This window comes from Labrus bergylta, chromosome 21 (assembly GCF_963930695.1).
Source record: "Labrus bergylta chromosome 21, fLabBer1.1, whole genome shotgun sequence".
Taxonomy (NCBI): Eukaryota; Metazoa; Chordata; class Actinopteri; order Labriformes; family Labridae; genus Labrus; species Labrus bergylta.
The window spans coordinates 7,201,083-7,222,155 of record NC_089215.1 but is presented as its reverse complement, the minus strand read 5'-3'; the positions used below and the strand labels follow the sequence as shown (position 1 = coordinate 7,222,155).

The 21,073-nt window shown below is 40.6% G+C and overlaps 1 protein-coding gene across 2 annotated transcripts in view; it reads left to right on the top strand.

Annotated features, from left to right (window-relative positions):
• The window catches only part of ptprea (protein tyrosine phosphatase receptor type Ea), a 61,223-nt gene that overhangs the window by 20,508 nt on the left and 19,642 nt on the right, over positions 1-21,073 (top strand). For both annotated transcript variants that reach the window (XM_020644724.2, XM_020644723.2), the window contains exon 2: positions 10,685-10,905. The gene's annotated coding sequence lies outside the window, so the exon portion shown is untranslated. The remainder of the gene's footprint in view (positions 1-10,684; positions 10,906-21,073) is intronic.

The window sequence follows — 21,073 nt, the reverse complement described above, 5'->3', positions numbered from 1 at the left end:
TGTCAACTCAAAAATCCATTGAACACTACGTGCTACCCCAGCATATTGATTCAGAAAAAAGCACTCTAAAGCAGATAAAGAGCCAGAAGTTTCCCTCAGGACTCAGTGGAGAGTGAATAAGTAGTAAATAGTCAGCATAAAGTTAATTCATCAGGTGGACACAAAGCAAATTCAGGCTATTTTCTTTCAAGCAGGTTCACCAAATGTTTGCCCTATAAACTTAAAAGGTGAAAATATGTCAGTGCGACCAATAAACCCCAAAAATAAGATGTTCACACACATTAAAAAACAAGAATTCAACATTAGACAAATAGTGTATGCATTGTCAGATAACTTGTGAGCTGACCAACTTGCTTCCAACATTGTCAGCAGTCAATCAAACCAATAAAATAACAGATGACGGTGTTGCAGAAGCAAGACGTGTAGAGAGACAGTGGAAGCTCCACTACACCCCCCACACCAACTCTGTTACTACCTCCAATGACAGCACAGAGGTGGGATCACTTCCTCTTCGTATTACACCACTGTGATATTCATAGTGAAGGCGATGTCACAGAGGCGTTAATATCGTGCCTTGAACAGGCACTCTGAATACGGCAGGTGTTGAAAACAAGCGTTTTTCAGTTTCTCGTGCGATATTTTACGACATATGGCAAAAACAAAAAACTTGCCAACAAAAGACACTGATATGTTTCCATGGCTCCATAGGTCAGCACACCTTCGTGATTATCTCCCTCACAATGCAGAAAGTTGTCATTGATTGGCTTTCTTACAGAGCAAGATCAAATTACGTAATATACTAGTTTGTACGCAGTTAATTATTTAGTCTCTGTTGTAAATTTACTAAACAGCCTTTTCTATCTTTGTGCAAAGACTTGTTATATTAACAGCTGTCCCAAATGAAGGCAGGGTCAGCTCATAGACTGAAGTAAACATAACCTATTAATTGAAAGTTATTGGCAGTTGACTTCTCTTTTAATCTTTTGCCCCAAAGTGAAGTTGTCTGTCCATATTTGGTCCTTCCATCCCTTTGCTCTCATGTGACTTCTACAGTCATTTTTATTTTAGCCACTGATCCACTTGTCATAAGCAGCTGCCATCCATTTTTTTCCTCCAATATTTATTCGAGAATGAGTCATTTTTAGAAAGCGAATGCTCGGCCTACGAGTGCGAGACACACCCACGATAAATGTTCTAGGTCATAGCTCATAAATATGCAGTTTACGTGCCATTTCCTTCTCTAATCTGGCTTAATATGCCACCAGACCGCGCCAGCGTTTCGCTAACGATGACATCTGTGTTGGTGTATCCAGGATTGTCATACTCGGATGTCGGTGCACTTGGAGCTATTCCCTGTCACCTTTCCCCCCCCCCTCTCTTATGCACCTTTTAAAGGAATGGATACGTTCTTCAGCTCTCTATCTCTTCTCCCTTTTCATTTTCAGTTCTCACAGTCCAGCTAATTTTATAACCCCCCCAATGTTTGGCTGAAACCACAGCTCACACACAGGATATGATCTAATTGTTTCTCTTCCTGCTTGTGGACAGCAAGGCCTCTGAGTCAGAGTCATACAAACACCGAGAGGTGATATCATTTATGTGACTATGAGGCAAAGTTTTTAGTCTTACATTCAAGGGACAGGGAGGGATTATCGTATTTATTTATTTATTATACCGCCTGTGTCTTTGTTGATTTATACGTCAGTCATTTAATAGTCAGCCGGACCTTTTCTGTAGAAATAATCTGCGTAGAATAAATAAACCCATTCCTCCAAAAAGAGTATTGTCCCATGTTACCTCACAGCTACATTTGTGTTTTGATTTCGCACTCCGTTTCCTTCTTTCGGCGTTTCCCTGTGAAAGAAGTGGGGGCGTTTGTGGATCTCTCTCGCCAACGTGTGAAACCTCTCTGTTCCCAGACAACGTTGTGCAGACAGACAAGACATGTAGCCTTGGGCTGCAGCCAGATATACACACACAGATAGCTTGAGAAATCCACAGGGCATATTTCTCCCTTTTGTGTGGGTGCACATGTATCTTACTCTTCCATTAATGCCAGTCTGTTGTGTCTTGAGAGTGTTTTAGAAACTGCCTATGCTCGGAGATGCGTTTTTTCTTCCGTCTTTTGTCCTGGAATGCCACCATTCCTCCGTCATGAATATTAACCATGTTGAAGTTCATGGAGTTTCAGTGTTGCAGGGAATCTTCAGCTGGGGACTTGTTTAATCCTAACCCTGTTCTGTCTGAGCGGCTCCTGGGAGAGTAAGCTTTGGGAAAGGATGTGAGAGGAGGAAGGGAGAGAGAGAGAGAGAGAGAGAGAGACACCATCACTGGGGGGTGGGGGAGTGTATCGGATTGTGGGATGAAAGGCTGAATAATGTCTGTATTTACATGCTGGAGTTATAATGAAGTGAGGATTTTATTAAAGCCTCTGGCCGGCTGTAAGTCATGTCTGGGTCTGTGGGCTGTGAACTGGATTGAAAGGCGATCCAGGCTGGTCTTCTATTTTGCTGTTGTTGAACCATGTTGCTGAATTTAATGCAAAATCATAAAGCAGGAGGGTGGGAGAATGGCATATGTTTAAGTAGTGGTGGACATGCACACTAATGGAGGCACATTATTTGGTGTAAGCAGCTTTATTTCTCACACATTCAATAGACGTTTAACACACAAGGCAGTGGACCTTGTCTTTATACCTGAACCAAAATAACACAGACAGCAGGACTTGCAATAATCAAATCATATAAGAAAAGAACTTCAGTATTCTTACATGCTCACAATGATAATGTTATCATGCTGGTGTTTAGCAGGAATAATCTTTGAACATCTCTTAGTTTAGCATGAAAGCATACAAACAGTGGTAATAAGAGTTATGACTTTGAAAATTGTGAGTTGAGCTAATGTTAGCAATAGAGCTAATCCTGATTCCACAGCCCTCGGAGGAGCATCACAGTAGAATCATTGGTTTTTAACTTGAAGTTGTTGTATCCTTTGTTTCTGGAGAAGAGGAGACATTTGCGGATTATTCGGCTCTGGCAAAAAAAAAAAAAAAAAAAACGCCTGATGAAAAGTGCGCTCAAACGCTCAAAATGCAGGCCGAGCTCCCAAAAACAGGCTAGCAATAGTTAAGCTATATTCCCTCTGAATGTCCTGGCTAACGAAGACAACTGAAGGCAGCATGGGAGCCATCGTGGGGTCTTATCAACCGACGATTCCAATTATTGATCCATATTAGTGTTTTGATTATGCATTCTAAAACGATTTGCAATTTTTCACCTTTTTGAAATGTAATTTTTTCAGATATTTTGGTCCAGAAAAAAAGTGCAAAACTGGCTAAAAGATTTGCCCCAAAAAAAAAAGGAAGAAAAGAAGAGGGTCGGTCAGGACTCATTCCTCTCTCTACTGATGTTAACATGAAAAATTAAGCCTCCAAAAGCTTATAAAAGCTTTTACTCTAAACCACCTCTGGGTAGTTGCACCTGTCCTCAGCAGCGTTTTCTCACTTCTTGATGGACTTCGGTCATTTCCTACATTACACGAGATCAGTCCATCACTGTGTTGGTTATTGATCCGAGGTAGCCACAGGTGAGAATTAAATCAGGCTTCTCATTTCGCTGGCCACTAAATGAATAACGCTATTGATGTACTCTATCACATACACAGACTGGGGGTAAACGATCCTGTCTGGACCCCTTTAGGAAATTTCCAGATATTTGATTATAACCAAGATTGCCAAGTTTAGAGGAGCTGCTATATGATATTATCACACTCACATCCTGCTTGCTTTGGCTGACGGCCACTCCGCAGTTCTCAGCAGACCTGAATGCCAAGATACACCGGTGAGTTTGAGAAAGGCGGACAGGCGAGAAAGTCCCGGCTAACAGAATCACACCCCTTGTTGTCGCCTGTCATCTCGCTCTGGTACATTGAGCTCATCAGGGACACGGCTCTATTCACACCTGATCATAAAAGCAAAGTCCACATGTGTGCATTTTCTATTCTTCTCTCCTGCGGTGCTGTCTTTTACAATTTTATGCTGCTGCGGTTTTCATCTCCACGCTGATTTAGTCACTTTCAGGTTTTCCTGTAAACACCATAAATCACAGTGCGCCTCGTCACATCCCTCACTTTTACGTCTCTCTAACACTGACTGTGTGATACAGGTGCTAGACAGCTGCTACATTTGTATTATTGTAATTAAAGCTTATTCATAGAAATGTAACACCTCTTATTAATGCACATTTCATTATTTTCTTTCATGAGGAATTAAGAAAAAGAGAAATCACGCTGTCATATTTCTCCCACTGGCGATAAAAGAGCTATCTTATTTCACAGTGTTCGCCTTTAAACTCACAGTTTGTAATTTCTGCCAGCAGGGCTCTCTCAATCAAAACAAAAGACAAATTTTAATGACACTGTGGGGGGTCACATTGCAAGTGATGAATGCAGAAATCATTCACATTTATTCACATTTTATTAACGTCATGTCACTTTATTTTATTGAAATAGCCGCAAGTAACTTAAAGGAGCAATATATAAGATATCTACTGAATGAAATCATAAAGTCACTTTACTTTATCATCAGACATTAAGCAAACGTGCTTGTGTTGAAGTGCTGGCTCTGACAACAATGCAGCAGCCAGTATGTCCTCCATTAAAGTTATGATTCTAATCTGGAATGGTCGGTATTTCTTTTGGTCAGAGAAGGTAGGCGGTTTTAATGCACCCCCTGCACAGCATCTTTTGAACATTGCTTGCTTTGCCAGTTAAACGGCAAACCAACAGGTGTTGCAGTGATGGAAGCATGGCAAGCAAATTGGTTCAGATCTAACTGAATCTACCCAACCAGATACGTGGTAAAGCTAGGATTAATATTGGAGGTGGTCTTGAAAAATGGAGGGAGGTTAGAGCGCAGAAAGGTTTTAAGACCGATGCAGAGCTGGCTAAACACTGAAGCTTCATCGTCAGCGACATGGCAACCTGCTTGAGCATCGACTCTAGGAAGGGGGGGCGGAATGGAGACAGCTCTTTTGGACTGCAGTACCCATTTTAAATGCTATGTGTCAGAGTTACATATTGCTCCTTTAAGCACTGAAATGTGTGACCTTATTCCTCATTATCTGACGTTTCATCTGGCGTTATCGCTTAACAGATGAAGTGCACCAAAACCTCAAATGACTTTTGCAAAATGTTAACATTATTGGAGACATCTATAATAATGTAAGAACATCACTCAATACAATTAATACAATTGTTACATAGATTCAGACTTTTTTGGACATATTACAGCAAAAAATGACATTCTAAATGTTCTCTTGATTTGCATTTTGTTGAAGTTCCTTCACACATTGATTAATTGAGATAATGCCATGACCTTTGAAGAGTTATCTTCTGACCCGCTGGCGAGGTCCTGACTGGTTGTGGAGGCATTGTGTTTTTGGAAGTATCACTCAGTTGCAGGTCACAGAGGACTTCTGTGAACATGGGTTTTTTTTGGACTGATGCCGAGCCCCGATAGCAACTCAGATGTCCCCTCAGTGGTTGAAGTGTCATCCTTCTCTCTGGCTGTGTGTATACGTGCGTGTGCGCGCGCGTGTGTGTGTGTGTGTCACAGTGCTTGCCCTCCAAGCTTATCTCTATAAATGGATTTGTGTTGGTGCATTGAGAGATCTCGCTATGATGCTGTAATCTGATTGACCAAAACCCTGGCGAGGCTGAGGAGTCAAAGAGCCAAGTGTGTGTCTCTGTGTGTGTATGTACAGGGATGTATGAGGTGTCCAACCGTCTCTGAGATGGCATTTGTCACCTTGGCTACATGATCTTCAGCTGAGCTCACGGTCTTGTCAAGGAAAGTAACGCCTATACGAGAGCTTTGGAAACTTTGGTACGTTTGAGTCTGCAGGTGTAAAACTAACACAAAAAAAATCTACTAACACACACACACAATCTACTAACACACACAAACACACACACACACACACACACACAGGCACACACAGCTGAGATCTGACACACTGGCAGCTCTACTTGCTGCCTGTATGTATGATCCAGCTGTGAAAATACTGTTTGTGTTTGTTCATTTTGAATGTGAAGCAAATTTACACTTCATACTGACTGCGCAACATTCGCGTTTTCTCTCCATTTTTAATCTACCAAAAACTTCTGCTCTGACTTCAGACATTGGACGCTTTTATGGACTTAATCCATGTTTAAAAATACCATAAAGCCATTTTCCCCATCAAGCCTCTGCACATTCATGAAGTCATATAACTTTAAGAAGAGCTCCGATAAGTTTACCCGTGTTCCTTCCATTTCATTTTACAATCCAAATCTTATGTGATTCTTGCACAGGTAACACAGATATATTTTAGTTTTTAACCAACATTTTTAGAAGCTCAGCGCGAGGATGTTGAAGCTTGGTTTCGCCGTAAGCATCAAAATAAGACATTTTCAGTAAATGATTTGTTATTGAGTACATTTTAGGACATTCAAGTGTCTTTGCAGTCAACTTCCTGTTATGAATATGCAAAATCCAAATAGGCTTTTGAAGTAAAGAAAGTAAGGGATAATCATTTTTAACCAATATTTCACATTTTTAAGTGCTACAATCTTTAGAGGTATGTGACATTTGAAACATTAATATCGCAGGGATAGCGTCAGCGATTCTTTCAGCATGTTTATGATTTCCTCAGAGGCTCAAATTGATGATTGCAAGACTACAATGAAAGGAGAACAAAAAAACTTTCCGAACTTAAGAAATTACTGCTTAAAAAAAACAAGAACCTAATCAACTTTCATCATCATCGTCATCGTCATAGAAACGGCTGCTATTTGTCAGAACACTAAGGGATGCGCAGGGGAAGGAGGGTAAGTGGTGTTCTGAGGGACAGCTTTGTTAATCATGCCTTAAACATGTGGGTAATGTTACAAAACCATCACATTTGGATTTTATAATACTATTCAAGAATAAGCTAATTAAGTAAACACCCAAAAAAGTGGTAACAAGCTAATGTTTTTTCTTAGAAGAATGCGACTTCTCAAGAGATGTTGAACAATGAATCTTGATTTTCAAGCAGGACAATGAAATTACTCCCAACCGCCACACTGAGTCATCTTTGGTGCTCTTTATACTACTTCACCCGACTCTTAACGCCACATCACAAGAAACCGCAAGATGGTAGTTTCCAAAAATTACCCTGCAGTGTCATATTTTGCTTGGCCAACGACCAAGCTGCTGTTTTTGATGACTTTCAAGTGAGATTTGGCCGATTTACCACATGCACAGTGGTAATCTGTGTGCGACTGTTAGAAAGTGATAACGCTGATAGCTGTGGACAGACACCAACGGCTGCTTTGTTCTCAAAGACTGCTGGTGACAGTGCTCCTGCTTCCATTTAAATCGACTCTGAAAGAACACAATCATGTGTTTTGGTGGTGTATAAAGATTAAGAATTAAGCTTTTAATAAGGAAACAATGGATCTGAAATATGTTGAGATGGATTTTCTCTAAATATGTAAATACTTAATAAGGACACAGCATGAAGACACAGTTGGCAGGTAAAAAAAAAAACATATTTTTTACTGAAAATTGGATGTAGCCACTGAGCTAACCTGTTTGTTTGTTAAGTGCCTTTGACCGTGACCAAGTTTGACCGTGGCCGATGCCATGTTTGTATTTGTAACCAGGAGTTACATTATATGGGGCGAGGGGTGATGTTAGAGTAGCCAGGAATTTGAAATGCCAAGCTATGAAAGTTATAAAGTCTTCACCTGTTTGTCAAACCACAGAAACGAAGAAATCTTGTGGATCGCAGCAGAATGGCTGGTTGCTCGCCTGAATCTCCAGTGAATGACACAATGGACTGTTTAAAATCAAATGAAAGAGATAAGATAGAACTTAATTTATCCTGAAGGATATTCTTGATGGTTGTCCTCTCTGTTGGTTTAAGGCGACAACAATCCTGACTCAAACTTGACAACAAATTAAACAACATAGGTAAACACTCAACAAGCTAATAAGCCAGACACTGATTCCTTATATTTAGTGCTAATTTATAGATAGCATAAGCTACATTATAAAAGTGTCCAATATTTGGGATGAAAATGTATAAAATTCACCAACAACACAAACATGGCAGAGAGGTTAAGTTTGAGGTGACAGATGGAACCATCACCTTGTCACTCAAAGTTTCCCCGTCCTATTCATTTATAACTGTAAGGCTCAATAAAAGTTCAACAGATGAGTCATTTGAAAAGCGCCATGTACAGCTGTAATGAACAGAAACATGTACTATTGAGGCGTAAAAATGTTTTTTTTAACATGTTTAATTCCGCTGTAAAGTCTGGTATTTTATCATTGAGACTGATGAGGATTGACTCACTTTTGGATCCAGCCTCAAGTGGACATTTGAGGAACTGAAGGTACCATTGCAGGTGTTGGCTGTCCTGTAAGAGGGCACAGACAGTGACCTTCTCTAGCCTGACTACAGCTTCTTCTTCCACACACAGAAGAAAATGTAACTGGACACGTATAAATGGAATCTTGCATTCAGCAGCTTTCATATGTTGCTGCATGACGTTTTTTTCGAGCATGACTCTCTGCGGCCGATTGCATTACAGGCAGGTTCTTCTATTATTCAACAGTTTGCTTGATCTGATTCTACACTGTCAGACCTCATATTATTTATGTATGAGCTTTGAGATGATATATGATTGCAAACACTCCCTGGCAGTGCTTTCACAGGAAGGTAGGTGTAAATGTAAAACTTCATCGCACAGGATTACACATATTGTCCTTTTTTTTCTTTCAAAGTCTCTCCCCATCTGTCCTTCCCCCCTGAGTGTGGACTCTCAGGCTCATGCAGCTATTCGGCTGTCATGGAAATCCTCAAGCATGACACCTCATTTTCCAGGATGTCAGGGAGCAAATGTTGCCTGCCTGTTTTCATTGAGCTCCAGATGGGAGAACCGGGAGGGATACAAGGAGATGGGTCCATTCATTTATCGTTAGAAAAAAGAGAGAGAATCCCCCCCCCCCCCCCCTCCATACCTCCCTCATGCACGGCTAGACGAAAGTGTCACCATAGCAACCGCTTGGCATGCTTCCTACGACTAGCAAGGTGAAAACCTTGTATCTCCAAAAAGTGCAAGAGCAGAAAAAAGAAGACTTGTGAGAGTATCATTTTTGAGCTTTGGAAAATGTTTAATGTTTTTTGGAACAAAATCAGAGGATTTAAGTATTTCAGTTTAAAGTACAAGGTTTCTGAACACACACACCTAAAAAGAAAGAAGAAAAAAAATCCTGCCTCCAGACTCTTTGGCTACTCAGCGTTCTCAGGTAGATAAATTGTCCTCCTTGTCCTCCTTTTTCTCCTCACTCTACCCTCCTTTCAGACCTCCCCAGGGTAAAAGGTATTATTTATTGGATGGCACCAAGCTGCAATCTCTACTACAGCCTCTGCGAAGTATGAAGCACCATTTCTCATTTAAATAGACCAAAATAGCAGGAGAGAAAAAAAAAAATCCAAGGACACTTTCAGGGATCAAAATAAATACATATATATTGGCAGGGAGGCCTTGTGGAAAACTCAGCTCTAAATGTGAGCTGAAATACACATTTCTATGAAGATGAACTAAAAAGAAAAATTGGTTTTGTGCACTGGGATTTTCTCTGCTGGTTTTTGAATAAATAATTCAAATTTTAGAAGAGAATAAAATAGATATTTTTTGCCATTTTGCACAGGTACAGCACAGTACAGGTACATTGGATTGTGTGCGTTGTTCATTTGGAGTCAACTTTATGGAATATAAGATGAAGACAAAAATACACAAGTATACACCATAATGTAAGATACACACGATATACAAGGAGGCACTGTATGAAGCAATAAAGAAAATGTTTGTACTCATATTTGTACTGAATTTAGCACATCTACAGTACTCTTCCCCATGTGTACATGTTCTTGGCTATACAGGTTTCAAAAGTATTTCACTATGTATTGTAAATTTTTTCAAGATCAATTATTGCAAATTACATTAATACACATTTGCTTGCTCGGTTATATTTTTTTAGCACATAACGTTACAGCACTGTTTGCCCTGTTATTCCTTGCACATTATGTATTTGCATGAGCTGGTGGATATTTGTAAGAATTTTAGGCCTCTCTAAAGCACTCGTTATGATGCACAAAGACTCGCAACACTATGGCTCCCACAGATATACTTATTTATTTGCTGTGTGCATAAAGGAACACACGACCAGGCTCTTCATCAGGGGCTGTGATAAACTAAAAAGCACTCGTTTAAATTTTAAGACTACTTTAAAGGTCTCTTCTCCACCATAAAAAAATGTTTGACCATCTGCATTTCCCCCCCCCCCCTAGGCGCCATTCTGAGACTTTGTTCACTACTACCATTGAGGACAGTGTTCACACTTTGTCTGAATTTCCTTCACAGCCAAATGTTATCATAATGCATGAAGAGTAGCCTATAGAGGGGAATATATGCTGTGTCACAATGCTCTAGGCTCAGCTAATTATTTCACAGCCTCCTCCTTTGGGGAAGCTGCCCTCTTCTTGTCACACAGCATTTCTGCTCAAGACAGGAACTGCATCACACCTTCCCCATCCTCCAGCGAGCTCTAAATGTGTCTTGCTCTCTCTTTTTTTTTTTCTTTTAAATAAAGGTGGTGACTGCTCTGCAATGCTTCAGCCTGGCTGCTGTTTGCTGAGACCCTGGAAGTGAAGCGCTGAGACCCCTTTGAGTTTGCTGTCTGGATTTAGGGATTGCGTCTCCAACTTCTTTCCAACTTCTCGCAAAAATGTGACAACTGGACTCTTAACAGCACCATGTGACCGGCTATTATGGATCCGAGAATCAGCATACATTGAATCTACACTCATCAAGGTAATTTCTGCTGACAGTAGCTTTTGTAATGAAGTCTTGGGGAATCTTTCCTCTTGGATGCACAATCTTCTCACAGCTGTTTATTTTCCTCATAGATAGAGAAAGACTTTTTGTGCCAAAGTTTTTTTGTGCTTACTTCTGCCGACACTTCCTCATTCTGGAGAGTCATAGCTGTAGATTATTCTGTGTCAACTGGTTTAAAAAAAAGAATCGAGAAACAGGAAGCAGGACAGTGGTGTGAAACATTAGTGAGAACAGAGGGAAGCAGGGTGCAGTGTACAGTAATGAAAACAGCCTTCACTAACCTATGACTGCTTAAGCTTACTCAGAAAATCAGCAGTTTTGTTTGGAAGTTACAAGAGCATGGTTTGAATTTACACAGTTTGAAGTAAATCTGGTTGTGTCTGTGAAATACACATACTGCATCCAAGTTTGTGCCTGTGCTATATTATTTATTATTTGATTTCTTGACCAGAAAGAAGGCTTTATATACACATTGTTTTAACTTTTGGTTTCAACATACAGTAAGACTTAGGTGCTTTGCTTTTCCTTTGATACCAGACTTATAAATCGAGTTGGCACTGCTGCCAAATCATACAAAAACATCACATTTTTTGGTATATTTACAAGTTGTTTTCCTGTTTTTTCATCCCAGGCTTAAAGGCTTGTTGGAATTTCACTGATTTGATGGAACGCTTAGAGATTTTATAACTCCGAAAACCTTTGGCCTGTGGCTTTCCCTTGCCCTAACAATTCCCTTTATTGTTGTGCATTTCAAATATTTTAGTCCCCACACAGCTGACTTGTGGAGGTGTTCGACCATGTTAAACCAGGACAAAAGGAGCAAACAGTGGACAGAGGAGAGAGACACAAAGTCAGAATTGTAAGACAGAAGCGAAGAGAAAAGAGAGGAGGCTGTGTTTGTGTTTAAAATGTGCGTAAAAGTCTTTGTCTGCCCACATGTGTCTGCATGTGGACTAATCTTATCCAGGTTTTGTGTGTGTGTGTGTGTGTGTGTGTGTGTGTGTCTGTGTGTGTGTGTGTGTGTGTGTGTGTGTGTGTGTGTGTGTGTGTCAGGAGTGTGTGGCTCCCATTTCCTCTGTGGAGCGGAGCGCTACAGGAAGACTGGCTGGTTGGCTGGCTGTACAGGAAAGGAAACAGTCTCTATCAAACAGCAGATGGAGGACAGCATGTGCTTACACTGCAGAATCACACACACATACGCACACTACACATAGTTGTACACACACACACGGGGAACTATTCGCGAATACAGTAGCCTGTATTAAGAGTGTGACCCAGATCACGGCACAAATGTCAGCTGTGGAGAATCTCCATTTTTCAAAGGCTTTCAACAGAGGACTTTTCAAGTGAACTTTTCGGGTTGTGTTCTTTCATAGCGAAGTCATTTTTAGCTCCAGCTCCTGCAGCTACATCACCGATGTGTCCTTGGGCAAGACACTTTACCCAAAGTTGCTCCCAACTGCTTTGTCTGCGGCGTGTGAATGTGTATTAGTTAATACTGATGGACACTTGTAATAGCAACCTCTGCCATCAGGGTGTGACTGGGTAGGTGTGGTGTAAAAGCGCTTTGAGACGAGAAAAGCGAGCTCATCTCCATTTACCTTTCACTCGTACCCTTACAGCTATCGACACTGGCAGAGCTGACCTTTGCGTTACCTCTGTGGCCTGCAGGTCAAACACATCTGTCTGAGGATGAAATGTATTGCTGCCAAACATGTCATCACCTCCTCCTTTTCCTCCTGGTGTTCAAGCCCATGGTCTCAGACACCCTAGCAGGCCTATGTGCCTCTGTCAGGACCTGTTAGTGGCGTCCCCCTCTCGCAGAGCTTTTGTCAGCAGCTTGTGAAGCCTGGATGTTGCACTTCCTTTTTCCAAGAGGGCAGCAAGTTCTTTAAGAGGCCTTAGACTAATTTGTGTAACAAGGCATCTTAGGACAGAGGACAATGAGGCTCAGTGTGGTGCCCAATGGCCCACTGAATGACTCATATTCCTATAGAACTCAGGGTTACACAGTCTTAATCAACAAAGTGCGGTTTATAAAGTGCTCAGCAGGGGCTGTGAGCCTGCAAAAGAGGATTGTGAAAAAATGTGTCAGGTTGGGTTTTTTGGTGACATAATTACTGTGCTTCCCATTCCAGGCAGCCTACCGCTAAGAAGCAGAGCAAGGGAATTGAACTACAGAGTGTCTGGATTGCTAATAGCAGATGCTAACAAAATTTATGCGATAAACAATATGAAATTAATATAAATACAAAAAAAACATTTGTTTCACTCCTTTTGAGTCTGGAAATGAAATGAAGGTTAATAAAGGTAGGCTATAACACATGCACAGATCTTTTGGTTTGATATAATAAATCAAATGCAACAAAAAGCACCTGAGGATTAACAAATATTTGTGAGAAAAAAAAAGAATGCAGCCCTATATGAAATGATTGAATTAGCAGATGAATTTTACATCACACTGAAATGAACTTAATGCAGCTCCTTCTAGCTAGCAGATGCCTGCCAGCTGCAGCAAACGTTAGGCTGAGGCACACTGCCGATAACAGGAGTAGCTTGCTTTTAGCGCATGGTTTGGGTTGGAGGAGTGGTTGTCAGCGTTTTCTGGAGTGTTTTAAGACACCGCCATTGCAAAAATGATTGGTGTATGAAGGGTTTAGGGGAACCCCTGTGTTTTTCACAAGTGTGTTAGAGTTTTAGTTGTGCTCCACCAACTCGCTGCTGTTCAAATCACTCCACTTCTTCTCTGAATCTAAAAAAAAAAATGTTTTGTCTTTCTTGTTCGTAAACCTGGTAATGTTATATGCAAGTTTAGGGAGCATAAAGCGGCTTTCATTTTTGAAAGACGGAAGTGTGAGGCCGCCGTTTTGCCATGGCAACTGGGGTTTTTCACTATAAAACCTGGCTTCTCGTGCAGACAGTCCAGGGAACATGTCAAGAGCCAGAACACGTAGTCCTCATATCTCTTTTTAAAGACGCACATCAGGGTTTTATAGTCTGCGTCTGAACCGAGCAGACAGGTCTGCTCTATCTCCACATGGCAGGAGGGTGAGACTCCTCATCCTCACAGCGTGGGATGTTCACTCATCCCTCCTGCTAGCACATCTCCTCTCCTCCTCCTTCCGTCTTCCTACCGTCAGAATCAAGTGGCTTTTTGTTCTCCCGCATTGGTGCTTATCACTTGTTTCTCCGCTGCTACCCTCCCCATCCCTGTATCCGGGAATGAATAGATATTTTTTGGGGGGGGGGGGGGCTGGGTGGATCGCATCTGGAGTCCACAGATCCTGAGGTCTTGTAGTTATATCTGTCTCTCTACATCTGTAAATAAGAGTTCTTTGCAAGATCCCCCCTTTCTTTCTTCAGGGGAATTGTTGTTGTTACTGGTCATTTTTGGTTCGGCTTTGAATCAGTGCTCACATCAATCTTTGTGGACTGTAATCATTACAGCCTCTGACACTGCAGTTTATTTCACCTCATTTGAGTGAAGTTGATTTCTTTGTCCCACAGGAGTCCTCAATTGCCTGTTATTTCTGAGCATGAATAAGATCACATAAAAATGAGCCATATATCATCGAGGGGACGAGGGCCTGTTTGGTTGTAATAACCTGTAAAATCAAGCTCCCAGATGGCATCTGAGTCAGCGGTTATGATTCTGCATTGAGCGACATTTTAATCAATTAAATCCTTTTTTTTAATTGACTATTAAACGTTCACATATTTACGGTGAGCTGAAGAGGTGATTTATCCAGGATGTGACTATCAGGGATTGTTTTGTTTATTGTTGCAGATTTATCTTATGCTAGTTGAATTTAGGCAATTCCAGAAGGTTAGAGTCAAGGCTAAGCTAACGCTATGTTTCTGCATTCATTCGTCTTGTTAAATGCATTACAATGATTAGAATAAATAAAAAAATAAAAAAAGTATTTTCTGCCTGTTGCACCTGACACTGCAGTACCAGGTTCGGCCACCAGGTAAAATGCCACTACCTGCCACTACCTGGGGGCTTAAATCATCGGCTAGCTTTAGCTTGGTTGTAATCTCACAGACAGAAATGTGTTATAATTTCACTTCCTGAAAACTAAAACTTCAAATTTAACAGAAACAAAGTTTGTCTTCAAGTCTGACTATTTTAACAAAATCCCTTAAGCTAATGTAGTAGCATCTTGTAGTTTAGCATAGCATGTCCTGGTTAGGCTGCTCTCATTCTTGCATTGATGTCGCTACGTCTGATATAGCTTCTTTGCCGGCCAGAGAAGTTCAGTTTTAGCAAATTTCTCCTTACATTAATTAACAAGGATTGCTTTCTGTGTTTTTAAGTCCTACTTCTTTTCGTAAAGGACTACAAAACTGAGAATAAGTATCAAAGTAGCTCTACAAGTTAGGCAACACATTTCCCATACTTCAACACGCTGACAGAGTCTGAGCCGTAAACACAACCTTTTTTCTTTTTCCTCCTCCACGTCTTCTTCTCCTAGTCTTCCCCTCAACATGTCTCTTACACCAGTGCTTGTTCTTCACAACGTGCTGGTAATCACAGAGTGCTGGGTGATAATGAGAAGTGTCACGGCGCCGCTTTCGTCATTTTCAACCCAGCTGCCGCGGATTACACTGGCTATGGACGGCTCTGCCTCCAGCCCGTAATTGCTCTGCCTCTGAATAATTGAAAGGGGAGGGGGGGGGGGGGGAGGGGGTTAAATCCCAGAGGTGTCAAGGTGGAAGAAAGATGGATGCCTTGGTGTTTGATGCTGTCAGGTCCAGAGGTGTTAAGGGGGCGTGGAGGACATGATGAGACCCTCATGGGGAGATTGCCCCCCAGCCCACACACACACACACACACACATGTTGTGAATGATGGACCACTGGTGGAATGATTTTTGGCATGTTGGTTCTCAAACAGGCACTGGTTTTACTGTTGATACATGCTGAAGAGTATGTGGATTTGTGGGTGTGTGTGTGCTTCCTTCTGTACGTGTGTATCCCGTTAGATTTACATGTTAATTATTGGCTGATTTGTTTCAGAAACATATGCATATGGAGTTTTCTAAAAAAAAAAACTATTTCCGCCTTGAAAATTAACTGCACAACCACACACACTGACTAAATGACACTCAAACAAGCCATGTACGCTCAGATGTGGTTTTTGCTTTGTGACGACGACAGACTGGAGTAAAGTAGATGCCCCGCTTGAATGTGACAGTAGCTTTTAAAAAGCTGTGAAAACTAAAGTAATTTAGTCATACACCAAATTAGAGCTCCCCTCAAATGTTACAGTTATGACTGGAATGTTTTTAAGAGGATTATCAGTAATCGCTTCTCATCTAGCGGCGTGTTATTCTTAACTAATATGCAGCAGCAAAAAACTCTTATTTCTAAAGAGGGTTGCTGTAATCACGGTGCTTTGAGGGTCATACACAGTAGCCACCATTTCTCAGTGAACAGGATTATTTGGCCATAACATGGCAGCCTATGACAATTATTCTTTTCTGGCATTGGTTAACATGGTCTCTCTGTTCTAACATTAAGTCAATGTTTCTCTGCTACATGCAAACCCAAATTGCTCATACAAAAGCTGTGTGTGTTTTGTAACACATTCAAATGAGATCTCCGTGGGGAGATGCTACTTTTGTTCCCATAGACGTAGAAGGCTGACGCTGCAGAGCCGAGCCAGCGGGTCTCCAAGGTCATTACCACTGCCATGGCGTCTAGGCGCCCTGGGAAGGAGGCAGGAATTGATTAATGACGATGCTAGGAGCGCAGGAGAGGAAGAACCCAGATTGGTGGAGAGCTGCTGCAGCGATAGAGATGTTTCCATACTGTGGTGCTAAGGATAATGCTAGCGTGAGATATTGCAGAGCGGGACACAGAATTACAACTTCTCCTGATAATAGTTATGTCTCTTTGTAAGCAAGCAGCAAGGTCAGTCAAAAAAAGTAAAACATCTTACGATGGTATACAGGTCACTACATTTCTCCTTCTATTGATAGCTTTTAGGACTTAGTTTTAGTTTGCTATTAACTACAGTTTGGATCCACAGTATTAAACGTGTAAAAATAAATTAAAAGACATTGAGTTGTTACAGACAACTAGTATCTGAATCAGCAGCAGCAGTCAATCTAACTTTATTTGGCTTTACACATAACAGAAACTTCACTGTTTGTCTGGGATATCTAGGTTTAAACTAGGTGTCCAGAGTACAAACAAATACCAGTCGAACTAAAATTGTGCGTAGATTCATTTTAACACAATTAGATTTAATGATCATTTAAAAAAAAGGTTTATGTATATGGGAGACATTTAAAATGTTATGTCCCATTACAAATGACAGAAATATAAAAACACAGACAATGGAAAAAAAGCTTAAAACTGATTATTTCATAAAGGTAAATCAATGTGTCGTCTGCATATATGCTTAACTTGCTTTTACAACTAGTGTTATTCGGTAACTAAGTTAGTTACTTTAGTCACTTCTGCCATATATGCAAAGAACACAAGATGATTGGAAAGTTGTTGCCCTGGACCACAGTGTAACAGGAAGACAACAAAGGACAGGACAAAAGGGAAGACAAAATAGACCGAAACAGAAACAAAACTAGCTGCATTCATTTCATCAGTCTCCTGTTGACATCTTTGCTGTTTGCAAAATTTGCTGTTTACTCAGTCAAAAGGCCGGATTGACAGGAGCTTGCAGGTTTTGACTAGAAGTCTGTAAGCTGATGTGTTCAGCATCCCACAGGTGCCACAGTTGCCACAGTTGTGGCAGTACTGCTGGTATGGTTACCATGGCAACACATTGTGAAGCACAGGAGTAAATATTAAGAAAATAAATATCTACATTTTCACAGAGTTCTTTTTTTAAGAGTGGATAATGAATAGAGAGTCAGAAAAATTACCATTTTAAATTTAAGTAATGAACAGTATGCATGGAGTGCATTTTTAAAACATTGTAAATTTAGATCATGGAATAAGAAATGGAAACACTGATCATCACCTTGTCCGACTAGGTTACATTGCAAGGGAAGCAGTTGTACATCTGTGTGAGCACATGGACACCCCAGCTTGGTTTTTCTCAGTCAACACTGTGAATGTGGTGCACTGTCCTTTAAATAGCCGACCCGGCCAGGTTTACACCATGCAGCTCCCCAAAGGCAGAGAGCTCAGAGACAGAGACATGATGCTAGAGGACGACCTACTCAAATAGAAAACTTGTTCACTTCCTGCAGTGGTTTGATCAAACCAAGACCCTGCTCTTATAGTGTGCTATTTTGCAGCAATGTTTTGTGTCCTTTACATGATATATTACATCAGTATGAATGTCTACCCTTGGAAACAAAACATTACAACATAAATGTTACACTTGTTTGTGTAGTTACAGACACACTCATTATAATTTCCAACCACAGCATGATTCAATGTCACACTGACACAACTTCTTTATTTGTTTATGTGAAAGTCACCTGATCTCACATCAGTTTATAAAACCTTAACCTTGGTAGCTTTGGCTGACCCTGTTGACAGTAATGTATGATATTTACACGCTGATGCCATCAACCGCTTGCTGAAGAAAAAAATATTCTTTTTTTTATTTTTTAGATAGCACTTTAGACTTAAAAGCTCCTGTTAGAAACATTTAGCTGGTTCGATTGAAATTCAAAACACTTGTCTCTTCATTTCCGACAAAACCAAACGAGACTATTAGCCAAGGGAGTGGTTATTGAGAGTGGTAGTGCTAAAATTAGCTAAAGCTTTCCTGTCTAATATTGGCCATAAAGACTAAAGAAAATCAACAAAGACTCTGTACAAAATGTCTTTTAATTAATACAGATATAACAAAAATAGATTTTTTTAAACGGTCTGATCTTTTGTAACCTGAGATTCGATGCACAAGACTCACGTTTGATAACGATTTTGTTATCTAAAAAGTGTGCTGTTTCTCATACAATGGTCCAACCAAAATACAGGGTAAAATGGTGAGTCATGCACTGTCATGAACACAACTCCAGCCGCCATCTTCACCCACTGCATGCAACCTGACGTGTTCACTCATGTTGTATTGCAAAAGGAAGCTTTGTGGATCAAAATAAATCCTGCAGACCAGGCCGGCGGCGACACCTTTGGGTAGCTTTTTTTCCTCACCAAGTTATTATCACGCATTCAAGGAAATCGGTGGTATACTGTGAAGTAAATAGACCTTGTGAAGTGCTGGATAAAAGTCAACAACTGACAAGCGAAGTTGGGTAGTACCAACATGGGAAATTAGTTGCGGCGTATGGGTCCGAACTTCACAACTATCACCGTTACTGTAGGCCGAGAGCTCAACTTCCAGTAGGATTGCAAACACACATGGTGCAATTTAAATTCCAGATTTTAGGGTAATTACCTTGAACAGATTTTGGCACAAACAAAAAGGTTACGTACAGCAGTGTGACGATGCACAGAAGGCTTTTTGCTTATAAAAAGCCATCTTGCAGGTTTCAGATTGTTATTAAAAACCTTGTTGCCTAAAGGGTAAACAATCTGGCAGCTTGTTGCTCAAAGGACACAATGTACCTACTGCATCTTTACTATGTCACAACTACACCCACCTCCCATATTCCAAATTCCCCAGCTGATGTATTTGAAGAGACAGAGAAAACTCTGTGCCCAAAGAAACCACATTCAGCTGCACTGACAGCACTCTGTCTGCAGGAAGACACACGATGCCAGGGAACACTACGCTTCCTGTCAGAGGCACAGACAGCCAATTTCTCCGTCTTATCTTCTAATTGTAACAAGCTTCTCCTTTCTGATGGTGAGGTTTCGGGGTCTAATTAGCGAGACAATAGACGAGAGCTTCAGGGGTGTCATTATGTCACTTCAGGGATTTTTTTTTAAAACCCAGCTTGAAAGAATGACAAAGCAGGAAAGCACACCACAAGGAAAACACAAGTCCACAGAGAGGGACAGCTAAACCTCCAAAACAAAACAAAAACATATATCAGCTTTTTGGCCCCGAGACTAAAAACGTCACAAGTTTCACACTGAGTCAGAATTCCCAGAATGTCTTTTTTAATGTTTGGAGTAGGAATAACAAACAAAAGAAAAGCCTCACAGAGTTGTCTGCTTGTGTTCTCCGTTGTATGTTAATAGAAATGTGGCTTGCTGATATTAGTGCATGTGTGTGACAGTGTGTGTGTTTACGTGCTGTGAGGTATGTAGGTATTCAGAAGGGGCAGGTCGTAATCAGTGGAGACAGAGCTGTGAGTCACACGGTGCATACCAGGTGCTGAAGGTCTGTATGAACACAGAGGCTGAGGTGTTGTCATATACAATGCGTAGGCGGGGCTGTGCTGTGTCGTACGGTTGAAATCAGGGTCATTGTTTTGAATGAAGAAGAATGGTGAATGTCTGCAATAGCATATTTTTAGTCTTGTTGTAGTCGTGATGTTTAACATTAATGTTGCCAAGTGTAATATTTCCAAACAATCTGGAAGAACATTTTTTTTTTTTCTTTGCTTTTAGCTCAAGATTGTATGCCAATTCTATTTACAGTTTTTTCCCAGTGTCCAAAGAAATGTTAGATCACATGCTTGACTTATTAAAACTTGGTACTGATATCAATATTAAGGCTCAAATACTCTAATAAAGTGGGAAGTTTTTGGTTTTACATATAAAGGCTTGATTTGAACAAAACAAGCTTTGTATGGATCCCTTCATGTTCATCTTTCAAACAATGGCCAAGAAGATGCAAAATGAGTTGGACATTTTATAATCGGACAAAATCTATGAAGCAGTACTGATCCTGACAAACTATATTAGATTGACAGAGTCAAACCAACTCTTCCATTACAGTTAGTATGGCGAAAAAAGTTTTAGTAAGTCCCACTGTGTTTTTATGTAAAAGGCTTTTTTCCCAAATGAACAAGATGTCCTATGCCCAGTCATACTATGCAGTACGTACACTTTGAGTAAAAAAATACTCTATGGGAATTGAAATGCAGAGATAGTTAGGCTTTTTTTTTGTACTGCAATGTCATATTATTCATCATTTCGATCTATTAACTGATACAGATATAATTGCAGGAACCTCACTGTTTTCAATCTTACTATTCCCTCTTGCCATGAAAAGATCCCCCTCTTATGGCTTCTCCAGTGAAAGAGATATAGG